Source organism: Onychostoma macrolepis, chromosome 22 (genome assembly GCF_012432095.1).
Source record: "Onychostoma macrolepis isolate SWU-2019 chromosome 22, ASM1243209v1, whole genome shotgun sequence".
Taxonomy (NCBI): Eukaryota; Metazoa; Chordata; class Actinopteri; order Cypriniformes; family Cyprinidae; genus Onychostoma; species Onychostoma macrolepis.
The window spans coordinates 3,772,876-3,797,622 of NC_081176.1; the positions used below are offsets into that span (position 1 = coordinate 3,772,876).

General features: G+C 37.7%; 1 long non-coding RNA gene across 2 annotated transcripts; it reads left to right on the forward strand.

Moving 5' to 3' along the window:
• The first annotated feature begins 795 nt into the window (after positions 1–795).
• LOC131529785 (uncharacterized) lies at positions 796–20,627 on the forward strand. Of its 2 annotated transcripts, XR_009268221.1 has the most exons (4): positions 796–948; positions 1,881–1,918; positions 2,261–2,401; positions 18,927–20,627. It is a non-coding gene; the product is annotated as an uncharacterized LOC131529785 (long non-coding RNA). The 2 variants fall into 2 exon arrangements; XR_009268222.1 differs by lacking the exons at positions 1,881–1,918; positions 18,927–20,627 and adding an exon at positions 6,916–7,545.
• The last annotated feature ends 4,120 nt before the right edge of the window (positions 20,628–24,747 follow it).

The following is a 24,747-nucleotide window of genomic DNA, read 5'->3' on the forward strand; positions in this document are numbered from 1 at the left end:
ATTACAAACCACTCCATGTTTATGCTGTTTTTTGGGTTTATTTTGACATAGGCCTACCAAATCAGTGTCACTGGCATTGAAACTGCAAATATTCTGAAAACAAGACACAAATCGGATTGTGCAATATACAGTGTAGAGAGTCAATCGTTTAGATCTGAATCCAATCGGATACACAAATAATCAGATTTGGACTGACACGGTGAACATGGACCCACTGATGTCAATAATAGGCCCAATTTTAGAGATTTGCTGAATCTCAGTCATCTGTGAGAATCTACTAAACCTTTAGATGTCTTTATTGTCTTATAGTTACGACATGAAAGACAGTGATAAGTAAGCAGAATGTAAGGTTGGACACCATTGAGGTTTTTTTGCACAGTGAGTGGAAATTTCTCATGGCCCCTAACTGAGAGTTTGCCAACTGCTCTAATTTTATGGATACAGTATTAAGTTATTTGATAATAAAATGTGAAAACATATATAACATTTCAGCTGAAAACTCATCTCTTTCGTCACTATTTGACTTTTTTAAAAACTTTGTTTTCTCTTTTCTTTAATCTTTCCCTGTCTAGCTTGAACAATGCTTGAAACTTGGCATTACGGGCACTTCCTGTGTCTATTTGCCTCTTTAAGATGAATCACTTGATGTATTCCCCAATTGTAAGTCGCTTTGGATAAAAGTGCCTGCTAAATGAATAAATGTAAATTTACATTTCTATTTCTATTATTTCTCTTATAGCTCCCTCTTTGTCAATAACAATTTCTCATCATGGTTCAATGTTTCTGCAGATTAAAGTGTCTGAGCAGGAAGAGGCCCTTCACCTACAAACTTCATGCTCAAAAATACCATTTCTCTGTCTGTCCACCCAACAGATCAAACAACATTTCTGAAGAAACTCGACCACAGCAGCTTAGACGCAGAAGCTTACCTTTAGTAAGACTAGTAATGTGAGTTTTAACTTTGCTTCTTCTATACACAACAATTGAATAAACTGAATATATAACAGTTTTTTAGAATACTAGAGTTAGGCTGCATTTAACAAAATATTAATTTACTTTTATTTATTTAACACATTCAGACAACTATACCTTTAAAAAAAAAGTCATTGTTAAATGATAAAAATGAAGAATGCTTACACACACACACACACACACACACATACACACACACACATACACACACTGCCATGCTAAAACTGTCACTATCAATTCAAAAGATTCTGATGAAATGGCATTTAGCACCAACTTATATAAGCAGTTGGCTCTGCCCGTTTTGGCGGGCTGAAATGACATTTGTTTGTGCAGTTACATGAACATTAACAAATCAGGCTTCAGTATTCAGAGTAAACAGGAGTTTCCCCATAGCGGTTTATGCAAAGCTCGTTCCCGTAATCTCAGGAAACCAAGATTATTAGTAAACGGAAAGTTTGTTCAACTAGCTTCATGCAACAGGACACAGGTTGCCCGTGTATATTTCCAAGGTGGGAAAACTATTTAGAAGTAGCACAGGCATGTGGCATACATCATGGATTGAAAAAAAAACCCACAATACTTTTCTGTGCTAATAAATTTTGATTTATGCTAATTAACTTGTGCCTGCAAAATGGAAATACCATGTATTAGTATTCACAGTACACTGAGGTGCAAACAGTACAAACACTAAATGTAAATAGTTTAAAACATGCTTAAACTATCCGTTTGATCTGCTCTCTACTAAATGTAAGAATAATAATAGTTGGGCTGTTATTCACATGTCTGTTCACTGACCGCCTGCTGCACATTAAACACAAAACTTCAATCAGACTAACTGACTGCAACACATCGTCTTGCAGCAGTCATGAGTGGTCTTACCAGTTTTGTGTTTTTGTTTGCTGAATCAGTTCTGTCTTCCTTCTGCTCTGGATTAACAATAATACAGGTGAGTTATAAACAATAGAGCATGCATTCCTATGTAGAATTCTGTTTCAAATGCATTATTTGTAGTTAATATTTAAATTCCTGACCTGTTTTTCTGCATTTCCTGCTGTTTCAGCACATCCTGACTACAGCAACCACACTGTAAAAAAAAAAAAAAGTTGAGCCAACTTAAAATTTTAAGGCAACAAACTTCAGCAGATTTTTGAGTTTTCTCAACTTGTTGTTTTAAGTTTATACAACAAAAATTTGAGAATCTCCCACAAAAACAAGTTGAGCAAACTCAAAAATCTGCTGAAGCTGGTAAAAAATTTTTTAATTCGCTCAACTTTTTTTTTTTTTACAGTGCATCAACAAAGATCCAGCAGCAGGATGAGACTGAAGGATGAGAATGAGAGTGTGAGAGAGTCTGGGGGAGCGGTGCTGTAATGGCTAAAAACAGACAGTCAGTTTGAGGATTGTGTCAGTCTACAATAAATGAGATCAGGTAAGTAAATAACCACTCATATCAGTGCTGCCGTACCTGCACATGTGTGACAGAGTTTCCTGATATATAGATGTTGAGTCTGGTTGCTGATGGGATTGTCGATCTTATTCTTGATTCAATGTGTTGAGTGAGTGTTTAGTGTGAAGATGAACAGTGATTGTGTCTGTCATCTGAGACTATAACATAATTAGGCATCTCATTATCCAAATAGCTAAGAAAATAAACAGAGGACAAATTAGCTTTTTACTTACCATAGACAGAAACACTGAATGTTTTTGATGACAGTTCAGCTCCACTCATCTGTACTGTACACTGTTAAAAAAATTCCATAAAATGTACGGTAAAAAAAAAAAGGCAGCTGTGGTTGCCGGAATTTTACCGAAAAAAAAAAAATATATATATGGTAGCAACATTTTAGGTTTTACGGTTTTAACTTAAATTTTCAGTTAAATACGGTAATTTCATTAACTGATATAATGTTAATACACTGACCTACTGAAGTACTGAAATCTGCTTTGTACCTTTGTAATACACTGATAACCACCAAATGCAGGTGGTGATGAGAATGTCACATGATGAACCAAAGCCCATCACAAGCAGCTTTTAAATATGAACATATATAGAAGGTGCACAGTGTCATTCACACAAACACTAAACACCAGCATGGTAACACACATGAAACTGAAATAATGCAATAAAAATTCATTTAACAACATTAGGTGTAACATACAACCCTAATGTACAAAACTGATAAGAAAAAAAATAAGAATAAACCGTTATTTCAACAACAACAACAAAAAAAAACAAACATCAAATTTGAAATGTAACGCAGGGAATTCTGGGAATGTCAATTTACGGTTATTCACTGTAAATTATACGTTCTTTTTCACTTCCAAAAATGGTATACTACCGTAAAATTATATGTAATGTCCATTACAGCTTTTCACCATATATAGTAGGGAAATTTACCAATAACCATTTAACAGGTTTTTACTGTAGCATTTTTACAGTCTTTTACCATTAAATTCACGGTCATTTTTTACAGTGTAGTTTATAACGCCCAGCATGTTAAGTTGTGATGTTTGATTGTCCAGCTTCAGTATGTCTCTGAATCTCTTATCAAAAAGATCAACATATACATATTCATTCATTCTCTAATCATCCTATGTGTAGAAGATTTGGCTTTCAATGCTGATTTTAGCTATGAGAGACTTTTCGGCTTCAAATATCTACAGTATTTCATTGTCTTCAGATGTGAGCGAATCAATAATTTGATCTTTAATGTGTTTTAAAATGATTTGCTGTAAAGCAAAATAAAAGTTACATTAAAATTAATTACAGCTTGAAAGTACAAGTTGAAATATGAAAGTTGAAACAAGTTGAAATATCACGTATGTGAGTGTGGGTATTCAAAGCACATGTGTTTAGTTTGTAGAGTATCTTCCTGTCCTGCTACTATGAACAGCTTTGAACTTTAATCTACAGAAATATGAGGAGAAATTGCCTTTGACAGAGAGACAGAAAAGCAATAGAAACACAATCATGTTTTACACTGCCATTCACAAGTTTAGACTGAAAAAGCTTTTTTTAATTTATTGTATTACTTATTTACAACTGCAAGGCATTTCTGCCAGACACACCTCCACCGGTGCCAGCACGCTGGCTGCAAGGTTATCAGATGGGAGCCAATCTTCAATGATGTTTCACTCCTTTACTCCTGGAAAGTCTCAAGGTGGTGGAGCAGTGGCAGTGGCGTCTCCCAACCACCCCCTGCAGTCAGCCATAGGATGCATTTTTTGCCCACATCTTGTCTTTCCTCCAGAGCCAAAACTCCCGTGTTCTGCCTCCTCTGCCAGGACTTTTTCAGTTTAGAGCCTCTTTGTAGCATTTGGACCAATCAGACACACAGTTTTTCATTAGATTTAACAAATAATCACAGACCCCTTACCCAATACACATACCGGGTGCCAGTATGTCTGTGAATGACTCCAGGCCCCCAGTTCCATGGCAACCAATCTGATAACACTAGTTTTATTTAAGGAATGCGGGCAGAGCAACACTAACTTCATTTCCCCTTAGGAAAGACACATAATTCTCTAATTAATTCACAGAAAAACCTTTCTTTGAATGAACACACATATCCTTCAGGTCATTGTGTATATAATTACTGTTCTTGTATATGTTCTTGTGTATTGTATCCTGTTTTATGAATGCGTATGATAGATCACTAGTTAATATTACCTCACTTATACCATGTTTGGTCTCTATCAATTCGTCTCCGGGTGAACTAATTGAGAGTGTATATTATATGTTGATAACTATGCAACATATTAGTGTTCTAAGAATCTTTAATAGTTTGTATATCAACTTCCAATCCATTTCATATGCAAATTACCATGCTTGGAGACAAAGAGTCGTAAACTTTCCCTCCAAAAGTTCAAGATACCATTGGCTCTTTGACACCCGAAAGGAGTGGCCTCTATAGCAGATAAAGCTCTCACATCAGTGACTTGCTCAGGAAGAATGTCTCTAAAGAACAACCTGTCCTCCAACCAATACGCCCATATAGGTCATTTGTCCAAATCCCTGAAATACGACCCATCAGAGCGTATACTACAATTGCGCCCCTATTGGCAACAAGACATTTTCATATTAATGTTTAATACCCTTTTATCTGCATTATAGTTTGGGTTTCCTGTAGCTCGGTTGGTAGAGCGTTGCGTTATACGACGATATGTAATTATGTAATTACGTGATCATGCGATCATGGGTTCGATCCCAGAGAACGCACGTGCTCATAAAAGGTGCACTAAAAATCATGATTTTGCATGATTTCTGTAAGGGGTAGGTTTAGGGGTAGGGTTAGGTGTGGTCATTCGTACGAATTAGCCACCTAGTAAAATATGTACGAATACTGTGAGATCGGTGTAAAAAGTCCACACTTTGCATTTAAATAAACACGCATTTTGAGTGGTAATGACAGTCATACGTCATTTCATGACGACAGATGCAACACGAGACTGTCATTATTTTTACGCGCGCTAGAGGGCGCTTAACTTTAAAACATAAATATAGGTCATAATAAGGGCTTGCACAAACGACCTATAGGGTCGTTTTTTGTTGGAGGACAGGCTCAGTGTGTTTTTGGTTGTGAGGGACAGATAACCTTGTTCAGCTTCCCAAAAGAACCCAGTGTTACGTGAACAAGTGGATGCAGCTGGTTTTTCCGGGGCAGCAATGGAGTTTCGCAAGTGTGTTTGTTGACAAACATTTTATAAACAAGGCCCAGTTTGATGCTGGATTTGCACATCGTTTGATACTGAAAGATGGAGCGGTCCCAGCTATAAAACATTCCGGTCATGATTCAGAACTGCAGACAGTAAGTGAAACGGCATCAAATGTCTATGTTTTGTTTTCAATTGCCGCTCAAGTGCTCGTCACTCTCTAGCTCCGCCCACGGTGCGCCTCAGCTTTTTTCGGAGAGAATCGTAAAGCTGTATCTTTCTTTCATAGATATGATCAAACTAAAAACATTTTGGAGATATGAAGGATGCAGTACTACTCTATAGGTACTCAAGATTAACATAAGATTCGGTGAAACTGTGTGTGTTATGCCCCCTTTAAGTTTTTGCACCAGGCCTTGCGGCCTTGACTTTCCATTCAACAAAAGATCCTCGGATCTCAGCAGATCTCTTTCTTAGCTCGTTTTCACTTTCTGCCTGGGAAGAAATTCCCAATCACCATCAAGTCAGGACATCTTTGGAATTCATCACTCTTCAACCCGGAAGAACGTGATCTCAAGTCCAAAACCTTGAAACCATCCGAGACTGCATCCGGACACTTCTCAACGACCAAGGCAATGCAAGTATCGTACATCTAACTAAATGAAACAGAGGATTAGTATAAGTTATAGACCCCGTTATAAACGGCGCTGATGGTTTTACTCGGGTGGTTAACTGACTCTTTCCATAACTGCATTCTCTGGTTTCTCTAATGGCTCCATTCATCCACTTTAGCTCCCCTTTGTATGTACGCGTGAGTGTATGTTTAATCTTTTGTTTGTTTAGATTAGTTATATGTGTTAGTGTTTAGTTAATAAAAGTTGTGTGCACAAATTACATGAGTTTCTAGTTCTGCCTTGCAAATTAATGGCTCTTAACAATTTTGACCCACGCTACATGCTCTAATGCATTAATAGGAAAGTATTTTCAGTGGTGCTTTGCAAGAAGACATGCATTCTTGTGTTTACAACGTTGACAGGCCTCCACCAAACCATACCACAGGTGTAGGTTCTGATAATTAGGAAGGGTGTTGTACATGGCCCGGATATTGAAGCTCAACCTCGTTTGGTGTATTGTCCACATGTCCGCTCTTGTGATGGTCCTGTCTACAACTGCCTTCCCGGTTGTCCAGTTGCCCTGATATTGCTGATTCACTGCTGCGATCTTGTATGTCTTAATAACCTCTGAGATCACCAGGTTTCTCTTCTCTTTTTTTGTGGCTTTGGTTCACAGCTTTGGAGGCATTCCACATCCAAGGCCAGTCCTGCCTGTTTGCAGCCAGCCAACGTTCTCCTAATGCTTCAGCCTGTTGATGACCTGATCTTCTACCTTTTTGCTGCATTCCATTTTGACTAGAATGGACTTGAACCTTGGAGTTCTGAATGGTGGGGTCAGGTGAGTCTCTTAGCAGGCTGATAGATTTCAGGGGAAACTGTAAGTTGTTCCTTCCGAACAGTGTAATGTTGGAGAGGCATCGCCGGAGGCCCTGCCATTTGCGAATATAGCTGTTGTCTCTGCAGTCCATCTTCTCAACTGCTGTCAAGATGGTATCACACAGCTTCAAGAACCACATCAGACGTGGCAAAGGGTGAACTCATAACACCAAATCCTGAACTTTCCTGGGAGACAGTTTGGTAATTTTTGCTCAACCCATCCGTTAAATGAGACATCACAGAGGCGGCCATGTACTTGTCAGGTATCTTAAAAGTATAGAGCCTTCTGAGACTTTGTACAGGTTGTTCTGTCAACAGTGGAATTCTCTCATTATTGACTGAGAAGACTGACAGGCTGCAAAGTTTTACCTTCAAACCGGCCCATTGTAAAAGCTCATCCAGCCTCTGTAGGAAAAGGAAGAAAAGGCAAGGCAAGGCAAGTTTATTTATATAGCACATTTCATACACAATGGTAATTCAAAGTGCTTTACATAAAAGGAAGTGAAATAGTCATTAAAAATAATAATAATAAGAAATTAAAAATAATAATAATCACAACAATAAAAACAAAGTGATTTAAAAATTGATTTTAAAAGAATTTAAAACATTTAAGAATAGAAAGTGATTATACAGTTCGGACGTAGCACAGTGCTCATTCTACAAATGCACAGCTAAACAGATGAGTTTTGAGTCTGGATTTAAAAGTGGCTAATGTTTTAGCACATCTGATCTCTTCTGGAAGCTGGTTCCAACTGCGGGCGGCATAATAGCTAAAAGCAGACTCCCCTTGTTTTGTGTGAACCCTTGGTATTTCTAACTGACTCGATCCTAATGATCTGAGTGGTCTGTTAGGTTTATATTCAGTGAGCATATCTCCAATGTATTTAGGTCCTAGGCCATTTAGAGATTTATAAACGAGTAAAAGTACTTTAAAATCAATCCTAAATGTAACTGGAAGCCAGTGTAAGGACCTGAGGACTGGTGTAATATGCTCAAATTTTCTGGTTCTAGTCAGAATCCTGGCAGCAGCGTTCTGGATGAGCTGCAGCTGTCTAATGGTCTTCTTTGGAAGGCCGGTGAGAGACCATTACAATAATCCACCCTGCTGGTGATAAAGGCATGAACAAGTTTCTCCAAGTCTTGACTGGAAACAAAACATCTAATTCTTGCAATGTTTTTGAGATGATAGTATGCTGATTTAGTTACTGCTTTGACATGACTGCTAAAACTAAGGTCTGTCTCCAGAAACACCCCAAGATTTTTGACTTGGTTTTTAGTTGATTGACCCCTAGAGTCAAGGTATGCATTCACCTTGATAACTTCATCTTTGTTTCCAAATGCAATGACTTCAGTTTTCTCCTTGTTTAACTGAAGAAAGTTCTGGCACATCCAACAGTTTATTTCATCAATGCATTGGCAGAGGGAGTCAACGGGGCTATAGTCATTTGGAGATAAGGCTAGGTAAATCTGGGTATCATCAGCATAGCTATGATAGGCAATTTGGTTCTTTCTCATTATCTGACTTAGTGGGAGCATATACAGGCTAAACAAGAGTGGTGCAAGAATTGAGCCTTGTGGGACTCCGCATGTCATGGACGTCCACGGAAAGGAAAGGACGTGACGTGTGGCCAAGTATGGTGACCCATACTTAGAATTTTTGCTCTGCATTTCGCCCATCCAAGTGCACACACACGGCAGTGAGCTGTTGTGTGTACAGTACACTTGGATGGGTGTGCACAGAAGTAGTGAACAAATACACACATGCACCCGGAGCAGTGGGCAGCCATTTTTTGCTGCGGTGCTCAGGGAGCAGTTGGAGGTTTGGTGCTTTGTAGTGTTGTCACGGTACCAAAATTTCTGTATTCGGTACCAATACCAGTGAAAATCCACGGTTCTCTGTACCAATGTTGGTAGCAAAGCAAAACACAAAAACATGCTAATTAAAAAAACTAATTAGTTTTATTAATAAAGTTAAACAAAAATAAACTGTACAAAAATCAATGCCATTCTTTATGGTTATTTAAAATTGTTTAGTTTTTCCACAAGTAATAAAAGTATGAAAAAAACGTAAACAAGTTTCACCCAAAAGATTTTGTCATATTTCTGCTGCTGCCGAAAAACAGCTGTAAACTGTTGTCTGTTTTAGGGTTTGCTGGGAATATAAGAGATATATTTCATGATCTTCCTCAGCCTGCAGCTGTAAAAGGAAAATATAATATACTAAAGTAAAGTGATGGGCTGAGTCTGACCAAATGCAACATTGGATCATTGACACCAGTTAAAATATAACATTTCAGTAAATAACAAACCTCAGCTTTTATAATAAATTTAGATAAGATTACATAGATTTTAAGACAAGGGTATATCAAATAGATGGAAACAGTAGTATTAAAAACACTTTACAATAAGATTCCATTTGTTAGATAACATGACCTATCAATAAGCAATAGTTATAGCAATTATTCTGCTTAGGGTTCATTTCAAAATTTACTAAAACATAAAATCAAAAGTTCAATCTGTTAAAATTATTCCATGCACAATGAACAAACATGAATGATCAAGTGTTTGTATTAAATAACATTCAGAAACATCAATGTTGTAAAAATATATTGTTTACTCACTGTAAGATGATGTTAGATAATAACATGAAGTCATGTTAATGAAAATAATACAATTTGACTGTACTTTCATTTAATCCAAACTGTGTACATATTTAATTTTAAAGGGCTTTTAAAACCTGCTAGATGTTCCAGCCAAGAATAACAACTAACTGATATGACATAATAACTGTTATCCATTTGTACATTCTCTAACACACATATTTTAGATTTACAATTCATTTAAAAGCCTCTGGTGTGTACAAATTGTAAATACCATCATGCCCTGCAGTTTTTTTTTTTACCCTAATCAAAGTTATAGGAGCATTAAATAGTTAATAAAGAAACTTCATTCTAATGCTCAATTTATTAGCATTAGCCATGCTTATGCTAACGATTAACTCCGCTATAATGGCAATGTTTATTTTAATCCGACATTCAAATTAAAATATGCAATTATATTCATAACAGAAGATCTAAATATTACATTTAAAATTGAAACTTACCTGCTTGAACTCTTTCATTTGATCCGGGTGTCGGTCTTTAAGGTGTTTTTTTAGTTTGATGTGCTTCCTCCTTTTGATGTCGCCCTGTCTCAGTGCTGTTATGAAGAGAGTGCATCTGCGCACCGTTTGGATAGCGCAGTCGGAACTGGGACAGGGGCCCTCCAGGACCGTGATTGGGCACCCCTGCTCTAACCATTAGGCCATGACTGCCCCCGTAGCTCCATATGGCAATCTGCCAATCATCTGCCTTCTTCATGTTAGGGTGATCTCAAATGCTAGAGTGAAAAGGATGGGAGACATCAAGCAACCCATAGCTTTCCCTTTCTTCATTGAGGTATCCTGGGTTGTGTAGCAGACATAAAACTTATAATTTGATACTAACTTACTGATACTAACTTACTAATAACTGGATACTTGATGGTATGTGGAAAAGCTTCAGTGCAAAGAAAATTAGCTGCTGGGCAACAGACTACTACAAACTACATGGAGGTCTAATAATTGTATATCAACTTAGTAAAAAACAACACCACTTTCACATTCTTGAGGTTGCACCTGGTTTCAACTGGGGTGCTTTATAACAAGTGAAATCAGGATGCAAGCTTGTATGATGTGCATTCATTTGTTCAAGATCATCCATGAGACTCATGTTTGTCTGATGTTGTGTGAATGTGTAAATCAGCGATGTTCTTCTGCTGTTTGTTTGCACGTATTACATTTACAGACTGCAGCTGGATCATCAGACTGAACTGACCATCACAAACATTAGAATCAGTAAAACATACTTGAAATCATATTTTGAATAGTCACTCTTAAAGTGAAGAGCCCAAATCTTAACCCTCTCCTTAAAACCATGCAAATATAGCTTTGGATGATTCACATGCACATCCTGATAGGTTGCATGTGTTGTCAGAACACCAGCAGCATTATAGTCTGTTTCCTGTTGAGCTCACAGTGCTGATGCTGTTTAACTGCTGATCTTCAAAAACATACCAGATACCATTTATCAGTTCAACCAATATCATACAACTGAAGATCAGTGTATACATGTGTAAATGAATAAAGATTCAACTATTGACATTTACTCAAATCAATTAGCTGTTTAACTCGGCAATATGAACCCAGTGTCTAAAAGCATTTATTTACTTATATTAGATGGTAGAGGTGATGTTACTAGATGTTACTGTTAAAAAGAGATGGTCTTCATCCCTCCTGGGAAGGTGCTGCTCTTCTCTCTAGAAATATGGCACATAGTCTTAGAGTTTGTACTTGACTAACTGGGGCCCAGGTCAGGAAGCAGAAAGACTGGCTAAACCGACCGTCTGCTAGCCGCCTCACGTCACAGAAGTCAGTTAATTCTCAGCACATAGAGACTCCTTCACCTAGATATCACACTATAGAGACTGTGTCTGTTCCCCCGAACTAGAAAATACAGAAAATGTCCAAACCAAATTAAGAGTAACAATTTAATTGATGTTCAACATATAAAAAATGTTTACAATACAGAGAAACAATTGATAAAACTTGGCTTACTGAATATCAGGTCCCTTTCAAAAGCACTTTTTGTAAATGATTTGATCAATGATCATAACCTAGACTTGCTCTGTTTGACAGAAACGTGGCTAAAACCAGATGATTACATTACTTTAAACGAGTCTACACCCCAAGATTACTCTTACAAACATGAACCGCATCCAAAAGGTAAAGGGGGAGGTGTTGCTACAATTTATAGCAATATTTTCAGTATTTCTCAGAGGTCGGTTTTCAAGTATAATTTGTTCAAAGTAATGGTGCTTCATATAACGTTATCCAAAGAAACAAGTGTTAATAATAAATCCCCTGTGATGTTTGTACTGGCTACTGTACACAGGCCACCAGGGCACCATACAGACTTTATTAAAGAATTTGCTGATTTTCTATCTGAGTTAGTGCTGACTGCAGATAAAGTCCTAATTGTTGGTGATTTTAATATCCATGTTGATAATGAAAATAGGATCAGCATTTATAGATATTCTAAACTCTATTGGTGTTAAACAACACATGTCAGGACCTACTCATTCTAGAAATCATACTCTAGATTTAATACTGTCACATGGAATTGATGTCAGTGGCATTGAAATTTTGCAGCAGAGCAATGATATCTCAGATCATTATCTAGTCTCCTGTATATTCCATATAGTTAAAGCTGTAAAGCCAACTTCTTTTTACAAATATGGTAGAACCATCACTTCTACCACAAAAGACTGCTTTATAAATAATCTTCCTGACTTATCTCAGTTCCTCAGCATATCCAATAGCTCAGAACAACTTGATGTAACAGGAACTATGGACTCTCTCTTTTCTAGCACTTTAGATGCGGTTGCTCCTTTACGCTTAAGGAAGATTAAGGATAAGAGTCCAACACCGTGGTATAATGAGCACACTCGCGCCCTAAAGAGAGCAGCCCGGAAAATGGAGTGCAGCTGGAGGAAAACTAAACTAGAGGTATTTTGTATAGCTTGGCGGGAAAGTACCCTCTGAGATCCCCTGAGGAACAATTCCACTCATTCTCTACTGTAGGAGAGGAAGAATTGTATAAACTTGATAAACAAATCTCCCTTTTCTGTCAAAGATACTAGAAAAGGTAGTATCCTCACAATTATAATCCTTCTTAGAGAAAAATGATATCTGTGAGGAATTCCAGTCAGGATTTAGATCGTATCATAGTACTGAGACTGCTCTCATTAGAGTTACAAATGACCTGCTTCTATCATCTGATCGTGGTTGTATCTCTTTATTAGTTCTACTGGATCTTAGCGCTGCGTTCGACACTATCGACCACAACATTCTTTTGAATAGACTAGAAAACTTTGTTGGCATTAGTGGAAGTGCCTTAGCATGGTTCAAATTGTACTTATCTGACCGCCATCAGTTCGTAGCAGTGAATGAAGAGGTATCATATCGATCACAAGTGCAGTATGGAGTACCTCAAGGCTCAGTAGGGCGATTACTTTTAACACTTTACATGTTACCCTTGGGAGATATTATCAGGAGACATGGTGTTAGCTTTCACTGTTATGCTGATGATACTCAGCTCTATATTTCTTCACGGCCCGGTGAAACGTACCAAATTGAGAAACTAACGGAATGCATAGTCGATATAAAAAACTGGATGACGAGTAATTTCTTACTGCTAAATTCTGAAAAAACAGAGGTGTTAATTATCGGACCTAAAAACCCCACATGTAATAACCTAGAACACTATCTAACACTTGATGGCTGCTCTGTCAATTCTTCTTGGGAACCTAGGTGTGCTATTTGATAGCAATCTTTCATTTGAAAGCCATTGTTTCTAGCATCTATAAAACTGCGTTTTTCCATCTCAAAAACTATCTAAATCTAAATTGCAACCTATGCTCTCAACGTCAAATGCAGAAATGCTAATTCATGCGTTTATGACCTCAAGGTTAGACTATTGTAATGCTTTATTGGGTGGTTGTTCTGCACGTTTGATCAACAAACTACAGTTGGTCCAAAATGCAGCAGCTAGAGTCCTTACTAGATCCAGGAAGTATGACCATATTACCCCAGTTCTGTCAACACTGCACTGGCTCCCTATCAAACATCGTATAGGTTTTAAGATATTGTTAATTACTTATAAAGCCCTGAATGGTTTAGCTCCTCAGTACTTGAGCGAGCTCTTATCACATTATAGTCCTCCACGTCTGCTGCGTTCTCAAAACTCCGGAATAATCTACCTAACTGTTCGGGAGGCAGATACACTCTGTCAGTTTAAATCTAGATTAAAGACACATTTCTTTAACCTGGCTTACACATAACACACTAATAGCCGTTAAATGTGCAATTAAAAAATTTCCAATGCTTTCAATGACTTCAATGTATTTTGTAAATTTAAACAATTTTTAATTTTGATGGCTGCAACACACTCCACAAAAGTTGGGACAGAGGCATTATAAAAGTGAAAAGATTTATAGAATATCCAAGTTAAATTGTTTTGAAACAGTCCACGATAAGCAAATTAATTGGTAATAGGTCAGGGTATCATGATTAGGTTTATACAGAGCATCATGTCTCTGCCAGCAATGCTGGATCGCGGCTCACCACTTTGTGCCAAATTTCATCAGAGACTTGTCAGACAAATCAAAAATCACATTTCTCAATGCAAAATTGCAGATTTTAGGTCTTTCACCAACTACCATACATAATTTTGTGAAAAGATTCAGGGAATCCAGATAAATCTCAGTACGTGTAGGGCAAGGCAGGAAACATCAGTTGAACGCATGTCAACTTTGAGCCCTCAGATGGCATTGCGAGAGAACCCGTCATGCTACTGTGTGAAATAGAGCCACATGGGCTCGGGAGTACTATGGAAACCTAACACAGTCTGCAGCTGCATCAAGAAATGCAATGTGAACTTCTGTTACACAAGGAGAAATCTATACATCAATTCTATGCAGAGACGCCAGCGAGTTCTCTGGGCCAGAGCTCATCTTAGATTGTCCAAAAGACAGTGAAAATGTGTGCTGTGGTCAGATGAGTCCACATTTCAGCTTGTTTTGGGGGAAAACGGACATCAAATTGTCAGTCCCAAACATGAAAGAGACCATCCAGACTTCAGTCAGTGACAGGTGCAAAACCAAACATTTGTCATGTTATGGGGGTGCATCAGTGCAGATGGCATGGGTGACTTGCATATGTGTGAAGGTACCATTGACGTGGAGGCATATATTGGGATTGTACAGAGACATACTGCCATCAAGATGACATCTTTCATGGGAAGTCCATGGTTATTAGAGCAAGACAATGCCAGCTCTCATTCTGCATGTGCTACCAGCGTGGTTTCGTAGACACGTGGATGTGACTGATTGGCCAGCAGATCTGTCTCCTATTGAAAATGTATAGCCCATCATAAAAAGAAGAATCAGTCAACAGTGACTAAAGACTGTTGAAGTGTTGTATCAAGTGAGACTGGGCAAAAATTATTTTAAAAATTTGCATCTTTAATTAACAGATGATTAAAATGTATAATTAAAAGGAAAGCTGATTTGACACAGTAGTAAACATGCCTCTGTCTCTGTTGTAACCATCAAAATCAAAATTTGTTTGTTTACAAAATAAAATTAAGTTAGAGTGGCCTTTTATTGTGGCCAGCCTAAGGCACACCTGTGCAATAATCATGCTGTCTAATCAGTATCTTTATATGCCACACCTGTGAGGTGGATGGATTATCTCGGCAAAGGAGAAGTGCTCACTAACACAGATTTAGACAGATTTGTGAACAATATTTGAGAGAAATAGGCCTTTTGTGTACATAGAAAAAGTTTTAGATCTTTGAGTTCAGCTCTTGAAAAATGGGGGCAAAAATAAAAGTGTTGCGTTTATAATTTTGTTCAGTGTAGTTAGTTACTCAACGAAACTGATGAAAACTGGTGATATAAGGTCATGAATATACAGTATATTGAGAATAATATTCTCTTGAATATCAATCTCAATATTTTCATATTTCACAGTAATATCAAGGACTGGATTTACCTTTTATTGTGATTTTTTTTTGTTGCTGGAAATAACTACTGAAAGTAGCAATGCTGAACTACATGAACATTGCATGAGTATATATAAGATCATGATGCATATGTGCATAACAGCATAAGTATATGATATTTTCATATTTTATAGTAATAAAATATGAACCTTTTTGTCGAACAGCAGCATTGATGAGTTCAGTATTATGAAGTAAAGTGGTTTCTCTTTAGATCAGAAGCTGATGGTTTCATGTGAGCAAGAATGGAAAGAAAAATCAACCACACGTGATTGACAGATGGTTTTCACACCTCAGATACACTCACGAACAGACATCAAACACAAACGTCCAGCAGTAGGCACATCATCATGCACAGGCTGTTGGTCTATCAGCAGATCAAACCGCATTTCTGTAGAAATGTAAATAATCAATACCACAGCAGAGTTTCCATTCTTTTGATGAGTAGTTTTCATCCACATTTTGCACTTTTAACTTTAAGAGTAAAAAATTAAAATGCTCCATTGGGCTGTAAGAGTTACATAATGGTCCTTGAACTACAAGGTAAAGTCTTTTGAAGTTTTAGGAGGCTATTTCATTAATCCATTGTTAATTATCATTCTTTAAACCCCTTTAAGATGATCCTGCTAGATGTGCTCTGTGATTTCCTGATGTAACATGTGGTGATTTTCACAATCTCAAAACTCAGTCTGAGTCTGAGGTCATTGCAGGAGATTTATAGTGAAAATGATCACACGATCTGGGTCTTGTACTAAGAAAAACATTGGCGTTTGATCATCATCTCATCATGATTGTTGCATAATTCACATGATCGTCCTCTTTAACATTCTGTAAAAATGCATCACACAAGATATACTATTAACAATAACAGTGATATAATGTGATTATATAGTTTTTTTTCTAAGTAACATCTATCGGTGCTGATGTGTGTGAGTTGTGATGGATCATTATAATATGGAAGCCCATATTTATGACTAAACATAATTTCACGTGTTTGCCTGCCCACCCAGTCCTGATGGCTAATTGTAAACAGACTTGCTGTCTTTAATGGAGGCTTGAGCACCGAATTCAATCCCCCACAGCAGTACTACCTAGAAGGAGAGTAACAGAAATAGAGGAGGAGATGGGGAGGTGGAGGGATGCCGGAAGAATTTACACTGGGACAGTGCAGTGAGTGCTGCTTATATAGGCTCGTAATGATGACTGACAGGACTGAATGAGGCTCCTCCCGAACCTACGTTTGGAACTTTATTTCACAAGTTCGCCTGCCCATCCAGTCCTGATGGTTAATGGTAAGCAAACTTGGCTTGCTGTCCTTAATGGAGGCTCGAACCCGAGGCTCAGCTTGAGTGCCGAGTTCAAACCCCCCAAAAAGTGCTTACAAGGGATAGCAAGCTGGGCAATCAACTGCGAGTAGTTTTGGTGATACGTGTAGAGAAATCTTTAATGGATTCAATCCCTCTCCCCCCAAGAATGTACAGAATACATTTCAATGTTGCGCCCTGTTGTTGAACGAATCTGTGAACAAATCATTTTGGTGAACAAACTGAAAATGAACATCTCTTGAAGAATCAAAATTTCTACCACAAAGATCTTGAGATAATATTTACAGAAAGCCGTGATATGCTATTTGTCTAAAGCTGAGACTTCCGGAGTCTGGTCGCGACGCAATGATTTTTCAGTGTTGAAAACATCATTTGAAAAACATGGTGATCCGACCAATGGAAACTTTTTCTATAATATGGTGGGTGGGGACGATATGTAGGGACCAAGCGACCACTTTTTAACAGCTGGAGCATGTTTAGATTGGATTGTTTGCTCAGACTGACATGTCTATCAAAGAGGCAAAACAATATGACACACTGACTTAATGAATATGCTAATTAGTGTATGACGTCATCTAGCACATTTTGTGACTTTTCAAGCAGGCTTTAGCTACTTTCCATAGAAAGAAGTTGCCAACACTGTTTACCGTACTCTGTAGAGTAGGAGCGCACAATGCTGAGACATTACATACTCACGATTTGTTAGTTATGCCATAAAATTATACATGTACTGTAGGAACACTGCTTAAGAATCAGAATCAGATCATTATGCTTTCGGGATGTAAAGGGGAATGGCTTGGAGCAGCGACTGAGCCGGAAGGAGCGACGGATCATAAGGTGCGCAGAGCTGAAATTTTTGTTTGTTTTGTGTGCCTCAAACATTTAACTGTCCGTGTTCCTATTTTAAGAAAGGTAGATTTTACGGAAGAAAGTGGTTTAGCTGGAATTTCAGTAACGTTAAGAGCTGAAAAGGCTGTGTGGGCGGATGCCTACGTTACCCGGGCAGGAGATGCACTTTTGTTGGCGGCAGCTGGGTAAATCTGTAAGAGGTCGTTGGCGAGCTTGATTTCCCTTGTAATGAGCTGAAAGTAGAGCTGGATTAAGAGTGTCTTTGCAGAGCATTGTTTGTTGGAGAAGTGCAGGAGCTTGTCGGGCTGGGACGTTGTTCACCAGAAGAATTGATGCTGGGACGGTCACGGTGCAATGAGTGCTGCTTATATAGGCTCATAATGATGATTGACAGGACTGAATGATTAGGCTCCTCCCAAACCATTTTGACTTAGTGTGTCATAATTTCAACTTCAGTGTCATTGTCACTTATGTCATAATTTTAACTTTTTTTATGTCACAATTATGATTTGATCTGGTTCTTCACAGCATATGTGTTATTGTTAGGGCTTTCAAACTTAAAGCAATAAATGTTTAACACCATGGTTTTTAAAAATGGTGTAAACAAATATTGCCATTTGGCCTATAACATTTTCCACACAAAATAAGTTACTAAAAGAACATGTTTTTATCATATATATTTCATCAAGATATTCTTTACACTTAAAATCAAACCCGTTGGGATGTTTAACAAGTAAAGTAATTTACATTCTTTGTATTAAATCAGCATTTATGCTCAACTTGCACAACAAATCATTCATATAGATTTTAATTTGAGCACTAGTTGCATCTTTACACATGTAAGATTATGCTAATAAAACGGAGAAAAAAAATGAAGAATCTGTCAGAATCTGCTAGTGAGGTGAATAAAGAGTGACTTTCAGTATCATCATAAACACAAATTTAGAAGCAGTAAGTGACACTTGCCTTCTTTGTCAATTTTTCTACATTTCTTGCAGATCCAGAAGATCCCGACTGCAGTGACAATCAACAGGGATCCAACAGAGATCAACGCTATCAGAGAGACAGACACTGGAAGATGTGAAGGAGCATAAAAGAAAGACATGGAAGTGATTGAATCAGTCTGATCTACAACAGAATACAGAAATCAGGTCAGGGATTGTTGAGTACACAGCTGTAGGTGTTTTTATCCTGATATTCCACCTCCAGAGGTAGAGAGAGACTGATGCTGAGATCAGACACACTGATGCTGGACAATAAACTGTTTCCTTTGTACCAGGAGAGAGTCGCATGACTCACATTCAAAACTGAACACAACAATGAACAATATGATGATGATGGAGAACATTGTGAAGCGTTACTGCTGGTGAGAGGAACAGGCAGACGAGCTGAAAACATGAGAGAATGAACAGAAATATGAACACAACAATCAGTCTATTTTCAGTGTTGTGAATTGTAGTGAATCGGTGTAATAGATTTTGTGTTGAGTAAGTGTTTAGTGTATTGATGATCGCTGAATGTGTCTGTCATCTCAAACTAGAAAATATGTAAATATAATATGTACATGTTTGAATAAATCATGTCTTTATACCAGGAATATGTCGGTAGCTGAACACCTGATGAACAAACAAATTTTACAGATTATGGCTCCTGAGGTTTACAATGTCTGAAATCAGCTGTAGATTGTATTGTTTAAGAACATCTAGAATAGCAACAGAAACACAAAACACAATGAAAGGTGAGATGTATGAACAGACAGATGTGGGAAAGCCACGCATTTAGGGTGAGATGCACCAAGGATTAACTTAAATGTATCGTCTTATAGCCATATATCACTGCCATATGTACAGTCACGAATCCGGTTCATGGTCTTCCGTCCACTCGCCATCAGAGGTCGCCCTTCCATCATATTGACTCTCGCACCACACAGACTTTTGCACGTCACACTGGACTGCATTTCCCATCATCAATTGCACTGATCACACAGCTGTCACCAATCACACACTCACCTGAGAGCTATTACACACACTATAAAACACCCACTCAGATCCTGTTCAGATCACCGAGCATTGTCTAGCGTTTAGCACTCTCCTAGTGTTAGCTATTTTACCAAGCCATCCCGTGTTTATTTTCTGTTTTAGTCTCTAGTATTGTTATGCATTTATTGCACTCCAAGTGATAGCTGCTTTACGGAGCCATTTCCCTGTCTTAGTTTCTAGTTCCTGGTTCTAGTCTTAGTTTAGTCTCGTTGTGTTTCCTGATTTCCTAGTTCCTGATTCTTGCCCACGTATTTTGGATTAACCCGTTGCTTGCTGTTTCGGATTGTGTTTGCTCCTCGCCTGGACTTTTGCTAAACGTTTATGGATTACCCTTCTTGTCTAGCCCTCTGGATTACGTTTGCTGTCGTTCGACCCTGCCTGTGTTTTGATTATGTTTCATAATAAAAGCTTGCACATGGATCCACACGTCTCACGTCTTGTCAGCCCTGTTACATGTACATTCCTTTGACACAGATAAAGAAAAATAGTAAAATGCCATAAAACTGTTTTTATAACTTACCGATCAGATTCCACCAGCACAAACTGAAAACAAACATGTGAAACATTTTCTTCAGTTGTTCAGTGTCTGATCTAATAAAACTACCTGCTAAACCAACAGCAGAAATGTTAATGTGACGTGTGAATCCTCCTATGGCAGAGTTTGACCCTCCTAGTTCACACGCTGTATTTGCACGATATACTATATAGTTCATCTGGCTGTTATTAAAACTTGAACTGTTTTTAATGGGTGAAATATTCTTTATTTTTGTCATTTAACTTGCTTTCTGTAAGGTACTGTAAGGAAAAAAGGTACAAAAGCTGTCACTGGGGCGGCACACTTTCAAAATGTATCTTATTGACCCCTTAAGGGTGCATATTAGTACCATAAATGTACGTATAAGTGCCTAAGGCATGTTACTACTATAAGTACCTTTTGAAAAGGTACTGCCCCAGTGGCAGCTTTTGTACCTTTTTGTACCTTTTCTGAGAGTGTAGTTTCCTGACTTTGTTAAATGGAAACAACCCTATTTCCAGAAAAGTTGAGGCATTTTGTAAAATGCAATAAATTCAAGAAACTAACTCCTTCACCTTCATTTACCTGACAAAGTACAAAGAACATTTTTCCAATGTTTTCACTGACCAACTTATTTTGTATTTTGTGAATGTAAACAAATTTTGATTTTGAGCAAAGATGGGTCATGATTTATGGCTTTGTGCCAAATTTCATGAGAGTGTCAAATGAATCAGATATCACATTTCTTTGAGCCCTCAGATGGCATTGAATAAGAAACCATCATTCTGCAGAATTAAATAGTCACATGGGTTTGGGAGTACTTTGAAAAAGCGTTGTCACTTAACACAGTCTGCCTCTGCATCAAGAAATGCCACTTGAATCTCTGTTATACAAGGAGAAAGCTATATCCCAAGCCCAAGGTCATCTCGGATAGTCCAGAAGACAGTGGAAATGTGTGCTATGTTAAGATGAGTCTATGTTTCAGCTTGTTTTTGGGAAAAACGGACATTGAGTTCTTCATGGAGGTGCAGCAAAAATGGCATGGGTGACTATCATTTGTGTGAAGGTACCATTGACATGGAGGCATACACACGTGGACAAAATTGTTGGTAACAAAGCGGTTTCGTTGACACTCTACACCTGCAGTCCAGATCTGTCTCTTACTGAAAATGTATGAAACATCATAAAAAGGACAGTCAGACAATGACGACCACGGTATGTTAAGCAGCTGTCTTGTTTCAGGCGTGATTGCAAAAATTACAATTGAAAATCTACAGGAATCCTTAATTCCTGAACAATTAAAAAGTGTAATTAAAAGGAAAGTTGATGTGTCACAGTGGTAAACATGCCTCTGTCCCGACTTTTATGGAGTGTGTGGCAGCCATCAAAATTCTTTTTATTAGCAAAATACCATTAAGTTGATCATTGGAAACAGTTAAATGAAGGTGAAGTAGAATTAGAACATCAGATTATTGATTTTATTAGCATTTTAACAAATGCCTCAACTTTTCTGCAAATGGGGTTGTAAAGCCTAACTCTAGTGATTTTAAAATCATCAGCAAAAGCAACACATGACATATTGCACAGCGTCATTATTTATTTAACAAATATAAAGCCAATATTCAAAAGCCATGGGTGATAAACTAAGTACACCGTATGATTCAGTTGTTTCCACATTTAGCAGCAATAATTTAAAGTAATCATTTTCTAAATGCCTTTATCAGTCTCTCAAATTTTTCTGGAGGAATTTTGGCCCACTCTTCTTTACAACGTTGCTCCAGTTTATTGAGGTTTGTGGGCATATGTTTATGCACAGCTCTCGCCACAGCATTTCAGTCAGGATGAGGTCTAGACATTGACTGGACTATTGCAACCTCTTGATTCTTTTCTTTTCAGCCATTCTGTTGTAGTTTTGCTGATGTGCCTGGGATTATTGTCCTGTTGCATGACCAAACTATGGCCAAGCTTTAGCTGTCAGACAAATGACCTCACATGTGACTTTAGAATACTTCGATATACAGAGATCATAGTTGATTCAATAACTGTTGTCCAGGTTCTGTGGCTGCAAAACAAGCCCAAATCATCAGCCCTCCACCAGTGTATTGGACAGTTGGTACGAGGTGTTTGTGCTGATATGCTGTGTTTGGTTTTCTGTGCATTATGACCAAACATCTGCACTTTAGCTCTTTCTGTCCAAAGGACATTGTTCCAGAAGTCTTGTGGTTTGTTCAGATGCAACTTTTCAAACCTAAGCTATCCTGCCATTTTCTTTTTAAAGAGAAGAGGTTTTCTCCTGGAAGCCCTTCCAAATATGCCGTACTTGTCTGGTCTTTTCATAACTGTACTGTCACAAACTTCATTATTTAACATGGTAACTGAGGCCTGTAGAGTCTGAGGTGAAGTTCTTGGGGATTTTTGAAACTTCTCTACGCATTACGACACGCTGTAATATGTCAAGTATTATTGTTCATCTGAGGTTGTATTGTCCCATTTTCCAGACCTGCTAAAGACCAAATGTTTTTTTTTTTTTTTTTTTTTTTATTATGTTCTGATACACCATTAAACTCAAAGAGGGTGTACTTTATTTTTTCACGTCACTGTACAAGGCTTTTTAAGGCCCGAACCCAAAGGGGCAGAAAGTTCTCTTGGTTTTATCGGCCTCCAACCAATAGGAGATCAGCCATGTTGGATGGAATGTGCAATTTTTTCAGTTTTGACCCAGTGTTTTGAGGGACTTTCCACAGCTAAAAACTCAGGAAAGTTAACAGAAAACTTTTGATTTGATACTGCAATTCAGGAGAGACATGCCTCGTCAACTCCACAGCGCCCCCTAGTCTGAAAACATAATAGCAGATTTCGTAACTTTGGAATACGTGAATACTCACGAAAATTGGCAGACTGGTAGAAACATATCAACTCTTTATTATTCTGTGGTCATTTGCTTTGGGTGTGGCCAGTGGACTCCGTAGTGCCCCCAACAATTTCAAAATTTGTTTATCACTGAAATTGCCACAGATTCTGTCTGATATTCACTTTTTTTTTTTTTGTAGGGACAAACATATTTCCTATTAACTTTCATTAGCTCCACACAACAGGAAGTCTGGCATTTTGGATTGTTTGAAAATGGCATGCTGTTGATTTTGAAACACTCATCCTATGGGAATTTATGTGGCACCAAACTTGGAAAAAAAAACAAAAAAACATGCCAAGACACAGAGGATCCTAAACTGCAAAATGTATTTTTGATATCTGGAATGGTGTTGTCATGGCGATGTGATGAAGAAACAGGGGAGAAACATGGTAAATGGGAAGTGTTCTCACATCTTTTTGTATGTGTCCAGTGATTTACTTTGAATTGAACACATTTGTCTGGCTCTGAGGGCTGATCACATTGATGTAGCTAGTGTAGCCCACGGTTGTATCACCACCAATTGGCAGAAGAATGTAAGACATTTTATCTAACTTTGAAAAATCTATTTTTCCTTTTTCTGTAAATTGCTTCAGATGTGTTATAAAAACAACAATAAACTACAGATTTGAAATTATTAAGGGATTTTTAATATTCCAAGTACTGTTTCCATGGCAACACATTAAACATTATTATCCTTTTTATGTTTATGTGTCTTTTTGAGGTACTTATCATGCTTTGATTTCTGTCATCCTTTGCACAGTCGTTAGAGTTATCTCCCATTATGGCTTGGCCAATATTCATACATGGGCGTGTAGTGGGAGCTCTATAGTGCCACCTAGAAAATGGGCATTTTTAGGGAACACTGTAACACATCCCTTTTCAGCTATGGCCACAAAGCTTTGCACATATATAGATTTCATCAAGCCAGTCAACTTTCACACCACAGACATTAGCTCCGCCCAACAGGAAGTCAAGAAGTTGTCATTTAACTTCTATTCTGCTTCCTTATTTATACTCTCTAACTGAATATACAGAAGAAAAAAAAAAAAAAAACGTTAAAAACAATATCATAAGAAATGTGTATATACTATATCTATATACTTTATTACAACTGTATATTATTATTTTTTATTAGTTATACATTCTTTTTCCTCTAACGTGTATTGAAAGGCTGCAGAATATCTTTGCACTACACATTCTATGTTTGTCTTTGGTTTTGGTGTATTTATTTTGTTTTCTTCTACTCTCTTCTGTCATGTCTTATCTCATGTTTTCAATAAAAAAGTCTCTATGCTGTGAGCTTGACATACTTTGAAAATCCAGCATTTATTTGATCCTGATAAGTGCTCATTGTC